At 44.4% G+C, this 10000-nt stretch overlaps 2 non-coding genes across 2 annotated transcripts in view; both read right to left on the bottom strand.

The window, feature by feature from the left end:
- Nucleotides 1-144, bottom strand: part of LOC126877597 (5.8S ribosomal RNA) — a 155-nt gene extending 11 nt beyond the window's left edge. The window contains exon 1 of the ribosomal RNA XR_007695168.1: nucleotides 1-144. This exon is cut by the window's left edge and continues 11 nt beyond it. This is a non-coding gene — a ribosomal RNA (5.8S ribosomal RNA).
- A 3360-nt stretch (nucleotides 145-3504) lies between these two features.
- Nucleotides 3505-5427, bottom strand: LOC126877600 (small subunit ribosomal RNA). Its single transcript, XR_007695171.1, has one exon. It is a non-coding gene; the product is annotated as a small subunit ribosomal RNA (ribosomal RNA).
- Between the last annotated feature and the right edge of the window lie 4573 nt (nucleotides 5428-10000).

Here is a 10000-nt window from a genome sequence, read left to right as displayed (position 1 = left end):
CAGGCGTGGTCCAGGAATTGTATCCGTGGACCGCAATGTGCGTTCGAAATGTCGATGTTCATGTGTCCTGCAGTTCACACGTTGACGCGCAATTAGCTGCGTTCTTCATCGACCCACGAGCCAAGTGATCCACCGTTCAGGGTAATCTTTTATAAATTTACAACAGTTCAATACTCAAATGTACTCTTCTCGGTTCTAGCGAAGCCGAGTTCCGTCACGTTCGACCAACGGGAATCGAACGCGCAGAAGTCGCCATAGGATTGACGACACAAAAACGTTCGAAAAAAAAAGAAAACGACGAACGCGCGAAGATACGCGCGTTCGCCGGCCGGGCGTAAAGTACATTATGATATATAACAACCATCGAGATCGAAGCTCCGTTCGTCAGGAAACGACGGGGATATATACACCCGATTCTGAATCCTCTGTACAGCACACGATCTCGCGAACGAGTAAGCACGGTGGCTAGCCCATGTTATATATGTGTTTGATTCTACTCTCTCGTCCAATTATTCAAGAAACAGCGCGCGTGCATCTCTCCATCGTTCGGGTGATAGTAAAGATTCGATGGGATTCGCGCGGCCGTCCGCCTCGAGCGGTCTTTCGTCCCAATATCCAGAAGCAGAGTTTGAAAAACTCTAGCGACGGCACGGGTGTCCGACTCACGACATCGAGGTTTCGAAGCCGGCGATCCCCTCCGAACGGATGGCGACCACGCGACCGACTGAAAGCATGAAAAATCGACGAAAGATAGAACACATCTCCGTTCGGGTGGTGTTTTTTTTTTTAAAAAAAAAAAAAACAAAAATTCGATGGGACTCGCAGCCATCGTCCTCGCGCGGTCTTTCGTCCCGATATCCAGAAGCAGAGTTTGAAAAACTCTAGCGACGGCACGGGTGTCCGACTCACGACAACGAGGATAGACAGCCGGTCCCCTCCGAACGGGTTATGCGACGATAAACTCGATGAAACTTTAGTCTCGTTCAGGTAGTGTGTGTCTTGTAAATCAAAAATTCGATGGGACTCGCATCCATCGTCCTCGCGCGGTCTTTCGTCCCAACATCCAGAAGCAGAGTTTGAAAAACTCTAGCGACGGCACGGGTGTCCGACTCACGACAACGAGGATAGACAGCCGGTCCCCTCTGAACGGTATATTATATATGAGATGATAGACGACAAACTGGATGAAACTTTAAGTCTCGTTCAGGTAGTGTGTAAATCAAAAATTCGATGGGACTCGCATCCGTCGTCCTCGCGCGGTCTTTCGTCCCGATATCCAGAAGCAGAGTTTGAAAAACTCTAGCGACGGCACGGGTGTCCGACTCACGACAACGAGGAAAGACAGCCGGTCCCCTCTGAACGGTATATTATATGAAACTTTAAGTCTCGTTCAGGTAGTGTTTAAATAAAAAATTCGATGGGACTCGCATCCGTCGTCCTCGCGCGGTCTTTCGTCCCGATATCCAGAAGCAGAGTTTGAAAAACTCTAGCGACGGCACGGGTGTCCGACTCACGACAACGAGGAAAGACAGCCGGTCCCCTCTGAACGGTATATTATATGAAACTTTAAGTCTCGTTCAGGTAGTGTTTAAATAAAAAATTCGATGGGACTCGCATCCGTCGTCCTCGCGCGGTCTTTCGTCCCGATATCCAGAAGCAGAGTTTGAAAAACTCTAGCGACGGCACGGGTGTCCGACTCACGACAACGAGGAAAGACAGCCGGTCCCCTCTGAACGGTATATTATATGAAACTTTAAGTCTCGTTCAGGTAGTGTGTAAGTCAAAAATTCGATGGGACTCGCATCCGTCGTCCTCGCGCGGTCTTTCGTCCCGATATCCAGAAGCAGAGTTTGAAAAACTCTAGCGACGGCACGGGTGTCCGACTCACGACAACGAGGATAGACAGCCGGTCCCCTCTGAACGGTATATAATATGAAACTTTAAGTCTCGTTCAGGTAGTGTGTAAGTCAAAAATTCGATGGGACTCGCATCCGTCGTCCTCGCGCGGTCTTTCGTCCCGATATCCAGAAGCAGAGTTTGAAAAACTCTAGCGACGGCACGGGTGTCCGACTCACGACAACGAGGATAGACAGCCGGTCCCCTCTGAACGGTATATAATATACATTATGCGACGGTAGACGATCAACTAGACGAAACTTTAGTCTCGTTCAGGTGGTGTAAAAAAAATTCGATGGGATACGCACGCACGGCTGTCGTCGTCCTCGAGCGGTCTTTCGTCCCAATATCCAGAAGCAGAGTTTGAAAAACTCTAGCGACGGCACGGGTGTCCGACTCACGACATCGAGGCTTCGAAGCCGGCGGCGTTCCCCTCTGAACGAACTTCGGCTAGACTAGTTACGAATCGTTGCTACACATCGTCTTCATCGTCGTCGTCGTCGACATCGACATCATCATCATATCATCATCATCATCATCATCATCATCGGTCATCGTCGCATAGCGGGCCAACATCCACGCGATGCGTCTTCGTTCTAGGTTACCCGATCCACGAGTATGTTACACGTGGTTTCGTTATTTCGAACGAAACGACATACGAAGAGCACACGCCCTTTGGGTAGGAAGCACGTTTCGAGAACGACGAGAGTTTCGATGAAAGAGACGAGAGAAGTCGACGCAGAAGGTATCCATGGATCTTCGAAGAGAACCTTCGAAGATGTATATCGGTATCCTTTCGCTCTGCGCGACTCGCTACAAGTTCTTTCGCTCTCGTCGACTCGTTCTAGACGCTTCGTTCGATCCCAAAGAGGAGTCTTCGATATGTCCCGTTGCTAGGAGGAGAACAAACGCAACACAGACCACGAAACATAGAAGAGAATAGGCGAGCATGATCACTCCGACACGAGGCACTTTAGAGATTTTCTTATTAGTTTGCATGGACTTTTATATTTCGTTTGTACGGTTTCCACGATGCAAATACGAAATACGAGATCGTGACGGCGGGTCTTTCTGTGTACGGCCTCTCGCAGGCGCCACGACTGCATTTCTCTTTACACCTGGTTTCCATCGTAATTTTTTCGTTTGATATCGAGCCTTAACTTTTGTTGGCTCTTTCGAAGCTAGAGTTCCCTTTTATTAGAATTTCATATATATATATATATATTATATGTTATATGTTTTATTTCGGAGACGGCGGGTCTTTCTGTTTACGACCTCACGCAGGCGCCTCGAATAAGTTTCATTCGCATTTCGTTTTTATACTTGTATATATATATCTCTTCATCCCGATGATCGAGAGAGAGTGCCACCTTCTCTTCGTATAATTCCGTAGCTGGAGGGTCGTCTCCTCCTTAAGAATATTTCTATTCGTGCCAACGGAGGTTGCCAAGCTCCCTGGCGTTTTCGTTTGTTAAAGTATATAGCTTGTTAATACGTCGTATATACTTTCGTCGATACAGGAGGAGTACGGCTCCTTACCGACCATTGTGATATATATTTCATAGTTTTTATATGTGTTCAAGTCAAATTCTTTTGGTATCGTATCGTTAATGATCCTTCCGCAGGTTCACCTACGGAAACCTTGTTACGACTTTTACTTCCTCTAAATGATCAAGTTTGGTCATCTTCCCGGTAACATCGGCAATGCTTATCACATTGGCCGCGCACCAGTCCGAAGACCTCACTAAATCATTCAATCGGTAGTAGCGACGGGCGGTGTGTACAAAGGGCAGGGACGTAATCAACGCGAGCTTATGACTCGCGCTTACTGGGAATTCCTCGTTCATGGGGAATAATTGCAAGCCCCAATCCCTAGCACGAAGGAGGTTCAGCGGGTTACCCGGGCCTTTCGGCCAGGGAAAACACGCTGATTCCTTCAGTGTAGCGCGCGTGCGGCCCAGAACATCTAAGGGCATCACAGACCTGTTATTGCTCAATCTCGTGCGGCTAGAAGCCGCCTGTTCCTCTAAGAAGATTTGTTTGTACGTTGGTAGTAAAAACCCACCGACCGAAGCCGGGGGCCTTCGAGATACCATAAGTTACGTCTATTTAGCAGGCTAGAGTCTCGTTCGTTATCGGAATTAACCAGACAAATCGCTCCACCAACTAAGAACGGCCATGCACCACCACCCACCGAATCAAGAAAGAGCTATCAATCTGTCAATCCTTCCGGTGTCCGGGCCTGGTGAGGTTTCCCGTGTTGAGTCAAATTAAGCCGCAGGCTCCACTCCTGGTGGTGCCCTTCCGTCAATTCCTTTAAGTTTCAGCTTTGCAACCATACTTCCCCCGGAACCCAAAAGCTTTGGTTTCCCGGAAGCTGCCCGCCGAGTCATCGGAGGAACTTCGGCGGATCGCTGGCTGGCATCGTTTATGGTTAGAACTAGGGCGGTATCTGATCGCCTTCGAACCTCTAACTTTCGTTCTTGATTAATGAAAACATTTTTGGCAAATGCTTTCGCTTCTGTCCGTCTTGCGACGATCCAAGAATTTCACCTCTAACGTCGCAATACGAATGCCCCCATCTGTCCCTATTAATCATTACCTCGGGGCTCCGAAAACCAACAAAATAGAACCGAGGTCCTATTCCATTATTCCATGCACACAGTATTCAGGCGAAGGTAGCCTGCTTTAAGCACTCTAATTTGTTCAAAGTAAACGTATCGGCCCACCTCGACACTCAGTGAAGAGCACCGCGATGGGATATTAGTTGGACCGCCCGCGAGGAGCTAAGCCCACCGATAGGACGTACCACATAATGCCAGTTAAACACCGCGAGCGGTGAACCGACACTGTGACACACAGATTCAACTACGAGCTTTTTAACCGCAACAACTTTAATATACGCTATTGGAGCTGGAATTACCGCGGCTGCTGGCACCAGACTTGCCCTCCAATTGGTCCTCGTTAAAGGATTTAAAGTGTACTCATTCCGATTACGGGGCCTCGGATGAGTCCCGTATCGTTATTTTTCGTCACTACCTCCCCGTGCCGGGAGTGGGTAATTTGCGCGCCTGCTGCCTTCCTTGGATGTGGTAGCTGTTTCTCAGGCTCCCTCTCCGGAATCGAACCCTGATTCCCCGTTACCCGTTACAACCATGGTAGGCGCAGAACCTACCATCGACAGTTGATAAGGCAGACATTTGAAAGATGCGTCGCCGGTGCTAGATGACCATGCGATCAGCACAAAGTTATTCAGAGTCACCAAAACAAACGATGGACGGACAGACGAGCCATCCGCCACCGATTGGTTTTGATCTAATAAAAGCATTCCTACCATCTCTGGTCGGAATCTGTTTGCATGTATTAGCTCTAGAATTACCACAGTTATCCAAGTAAATGTAGGTATGATCTAAGAAACCATAACTGATTTAATGAGCCATTCGCGGTTTCACCTTAATGCGGCATGTACTGAGACATGCATGGCTTAATCTTTGAGACAAGCATATGACTACTGGCAGGATCAACCAGGGATCTTATTCGTATAACAATTCTTATAAATTTCGTTTAAGTTCTCTTCGTGTCGTAGGTGGGACGTAAGCACCGTACGACGAGACTTTTCGTTCTTAAGATAGATATATCTATAAAATATATCTCCTAGCGACGTTCGAGATACACCCATAGTTCAGTAATAATCTTCGAACGCCGCTCGCAGCCACTTTGTAATTCTCAACTCCACCTCCTCTCTTCTCTCTCTCTCTCTCTCTCATAGTCTTATATAAAATGTTTAGAATCGTACTTCTAAAGGAACATTTCCATAATGCTGTCTTCGTGTAAAAAGACTTATTAGAATATCTTAGCGGTAAAGCACGTATACGCACCTCACGCTGAACGAACAAGCGCGTATCCCAGTGCGTCGCGCTGGACATACCGTAAGAATATTCTTTCAATCGGTAGAACATTTTCGGCAGAAGACATACTACGCAAAGATAGTACGCTCCTACCGCCTCATCGGATACTTCTGCGAAAGCAGAAGTTTTTATAGAAAGCAGACGGTTATACTCTTTTTCATGAATCGATGCTCAGTTAGTACAAGCACACACGCATCTAACAATTTTTGTTAGAATACGTACACACAGGTCACCAGCTTCCCGACTCAGGGGAACCTTGCCACGATATTTGGTCATTACGTCCAGGACAGCGACCCGCGGCGCAGCAGTGTAGAGAAAAAACCAGAACGAGAACGGAGGAACAGTCGAGAAATAGCGTAAAATACACTAAGACTCGAGGAGCGGTGACTGAATTCTCAACCGAGGCCGTAGAATAGCCACGCGCTCAACGCTGTTCCGACCGAACCGTCCGGCTCGACGTCTCTCTTATAGATACGAAAGCGCCAGCCGGAAGGCCGGCGCCGGCCGGGCTAGCGGCCGCGCGCTTACGGTGCAAAACCTCCGTAGCAACGTACCGTTCGGAAGGGACGCTGGAACTTAGTCTCGCGAACGCTCGATCACTACTATACAAAGCCAATATCCAACCATCGAAATACATTACCAGACGTTTTATTAACATAATAGAAATGCATTTTTACCAAAAAATTAATTTTTTTTTTCACCGAAAAATTGCATCAGTAAACATACTCTTTTATCGAATACGGACAAAAAATAAGTTTATAATCAATTACAATACGTTAAAATAAGTAGAAATATGCAAAAAAATATATACCTTGTAACGTTAATTAACGAAAAAATTAGAAAAATATCCCAGTCGTGTCAGTTCGACGAACGCTAATTTTTTGAAAAAATCGATAAAAATGTTTAATCCCGACGTATTTAATAGAGATAGAACGATTCCCGTAAAAAAATTCATACCTTGTAACGCTTTTAAACGAATAAACTCGAAAAAACTTTTTCGCCCTCGGAATTTTTCTAAGTCCCAACGTACCGGCTCGGAATTTTTCTATGTTCCAACGACCGGTCGTGTCGGTCCAAACGTTTTTATATCCGTCTGCCGACGATATAAACGCTTAATCCCGACGTATTTTATCGAGTTATAACGATTTCTTGAAAAATATTCGTACGTTATAACGCTTTTTAACGAATTAATCGAAAAAGAGTGTTCGGTCCGAAAATTTTCTAAGTACGAACGACCGGCCGCATAGGTCCGTTTTTAAAAATCGTTCTCGGACGGAAATAAACCATTAATCCCGACGTATTTCGTCGAGTTACGTCGATTTATGCAAAAAAATTCATACCTTGTAACGCTTTTTAACGAATAAACTCGAAAAAACTTTTTCGCCCTCGGAATTTTTCTAAGTCCCAACGTACCGGCTCGGAATTTTTCTATGTTCCAACGACCGGTCGTGTCGGTCCAAACGTTTTTATATCCGTCTGCCGACGATATAAACGCTTAATCCCGACGTATTTTATCGAGTTATAACGATTTCTTGAAAAATATTCGTACGTTATAACGCTTTTTAACGAATTAATCGAAAAAGAGTGTTCGGTCCGAAAATTTTCTAAGTACGAACGACCGGCCGCATAGGTCCGTTTTTAAAAATCGTTCTCGGACGGAAATAAACCATTAATCCCGACGTATTTCGTCGAGTTACGTCGATTTATGCAAAAAAATTCATACCTTGTAACGCTTTTTAACGAATAAACTCGAAAAAACTTTTTCGCGCTCGGAATTTTTCTAAGTCCCAACGTACCGGCTCGGAATTTTTCTATGTTCCAACGACCGGTCGTGTCGGTCCAAACGTTTTTATATCCGTCTGCCGACGATATAAACGCTTAATCCCGACGTATTTTATCGAGTTATAACGATTTCTTGAAAAATATTCGTACGTTATAACGCTTTTTAACGAATTAATCGAAAAAGAGTGTTCGGTCCGAAAATTTTCTAAGTACGAACGACCGGCCGCATAGGTCCGTTTTTAAAAATCGTTCTCGGACGGAAATAAACCATTAATCCCGACGTATTTCGTCGAGTTACGTCGATTTATGCAAAAAAATTCATACCTTGTAACGCTTTTTAACGAATAAACTCGAAAAAACTTTTTCGCGCTCGGAATTTTTCTAAGTCCCAACGTACCGGCTCGGAATTTTTCTATGTTCCAACGACCGGTCGTGTCGGTCCAAACGTTTTTATATCCGTCTGCCGACGATATAAACGCTTAATCCCGACGTATTTTATCGAGTTATAACGATTTCTTGAAAAATATTCGTACGTTATAACGCTTTTTAACGAATTAATCGAAAAAGAGTGTTCGGTCCGAAAATTTTCTAAGTACGAACGACCGGCCGCATAGGTCCGTTTTTAAAAATCGTTCTCGGACGGAAATAAACCATTAATCCCGACGTATTTCGTCGAGTTACGTCGATTTATGCAAAAAAATTCATACCTTGTAACGCTTTTTAACGAATAAACTCGAAAAAACTTTTTCGCCCTCGGAATTTTTCTAAGTCCCAACGTACCGGCTCGGAATTTTTCTATGTTCCAACGACCGGTCGTGTCGGTCCAAACGTTTTTATATCCGTCTGCCGACGATATAAACGCTTAATCCCGACGTATTTTATCGAGTTATAACGATTTCTTGAAAAATATTCGTACCTTCTAACACTTTTTAACGAGTTATTTGGAGGGGATCTTTCGGCCTTTTCGTAGCGGTGCGAAAAAATTCTAAGTTCCAACGTCCCGGTCACGTTGGTCCGGAGGATGAAATTTTTTAAAAAAATAAAGTGAAATCGCTACTTTCGACTAGATTTCGTCGATACGTAACGATTTCACACAAAATTTCGATACGTTATAACGCTTTTTGGCGAGTTATTTCGAGTTGAACATTCGGTACTTTCGTAACGGGGCGAAAAAATTCTAAGTTCCAACGTCCCGGTCACGTTGGTCCGGAGGATGAAATTTTTTAAAAAAATAAAGTGAAATCGCTACTTTCGACTAGATTTCGTCGAAACGTAACGATTTCACGCAAAATTTCGATACGTTATAACGCTTTTTGGCGAGTTATTTCGAGTTGAACATTCGGTACTTTCGTAACGGGGCGAAAAAATTCTAAGTTCCAACGTCCCGGTCACGTTGGTCCGGAGGATGAAATTTTTTAAAAAAATAAAGTGAAATCGCTACTTTCGACTAGATTTCGTCGAAACGTAACGATTTCACGCAAAATTTCGATACGTTATAACGCTTTTTGGCGAGTTATTTCGAGTTGAACTTTCGGTACTTTCGTAACGGTGCGAAAAAATTCTAAGTTCCAACGTCCCGGTCACGTTGGTCCGGAGGATGAAATTTTTTAAAAAAATAAAGTGAAATCGCTACTTTCGACTAGATTTCGTCGAAACGTAACGATTTCACGCAAAATTTCGATACGTTATAACGCTTTTTGGCGAGTTATTTCGAGTTGAACTTTCGGTACTTTCGTAACGGTGCGAAAAAATTCTAAGTTCCAACGTCCCGGTCACGTTGGTCCGGAGGATGAAATTTTTTAAAAAAATAAAGTGAAATCGCTACTTTCGACTAGATTTCGTCGATACGTAACGATTTCACGCAAAATTTCGATACGTTATAACGCTTTTTAGCGAGTTATTTCGAGTTGAACTTTCGGTACTTTCGTAACGGTGCGAAAAAATTCTAAGTTCCAACGTCCCGGTCACGTTGGTCCGGAGGATGAAATTTTTTAAAAAAATAAAGTGAAATCGCTACTTTCGACTAGATTTCGTCGAAACGTAACGATTTCACGCAAAATTTCGATACGTTATAACGCTTTTTGGCGAGTTATTTCGAGTTGAACTTTCGGTACTTTCGTAACGGTGCGAAAAAATTCTAAGTTCCAACGTCCCGGTCACGTTGGTCCGGAGGATGAAATTTTTTAAAAAAATAAAGTGAAATCGCTACTTTCGACTAGATTTCGTCGAAACGTAACGATTTCACGCAAAATTTCGATACGTTATAACGCTTTTTGGCGAGTTATTTCGAGTTGAACTTTCGGTACTTTCGTAGCGGTGCGAAAAAATTCTAAGTTCCAACGTCCCGGTCACGTTGGTCCGGAGGATGAAATTTTTTAAAAAAATAAAGTGAAATCGCTACTTTCGACTAGATT

This window comes from Bombus huntii, unplaced genomic scaffold, assembly GCF_024542735.1.
Source record: "Bombus huntii isolate Logan2020A unplaced genomic scaffold, iyBomHunt1.1 ctg00000195.1, whole genome shotgun sequence".
Classification (NCBI taxonomy): Eukaryota; Metazoa; Arthropoda; class Insecta; order Hymenoptera; family Apidae; genus Bombus; species Bombus huntii.
Note: the sequence above shows the minus strand (reverse complement) of the source record. Positions and strands in the feature narration are given on the sequence as shown.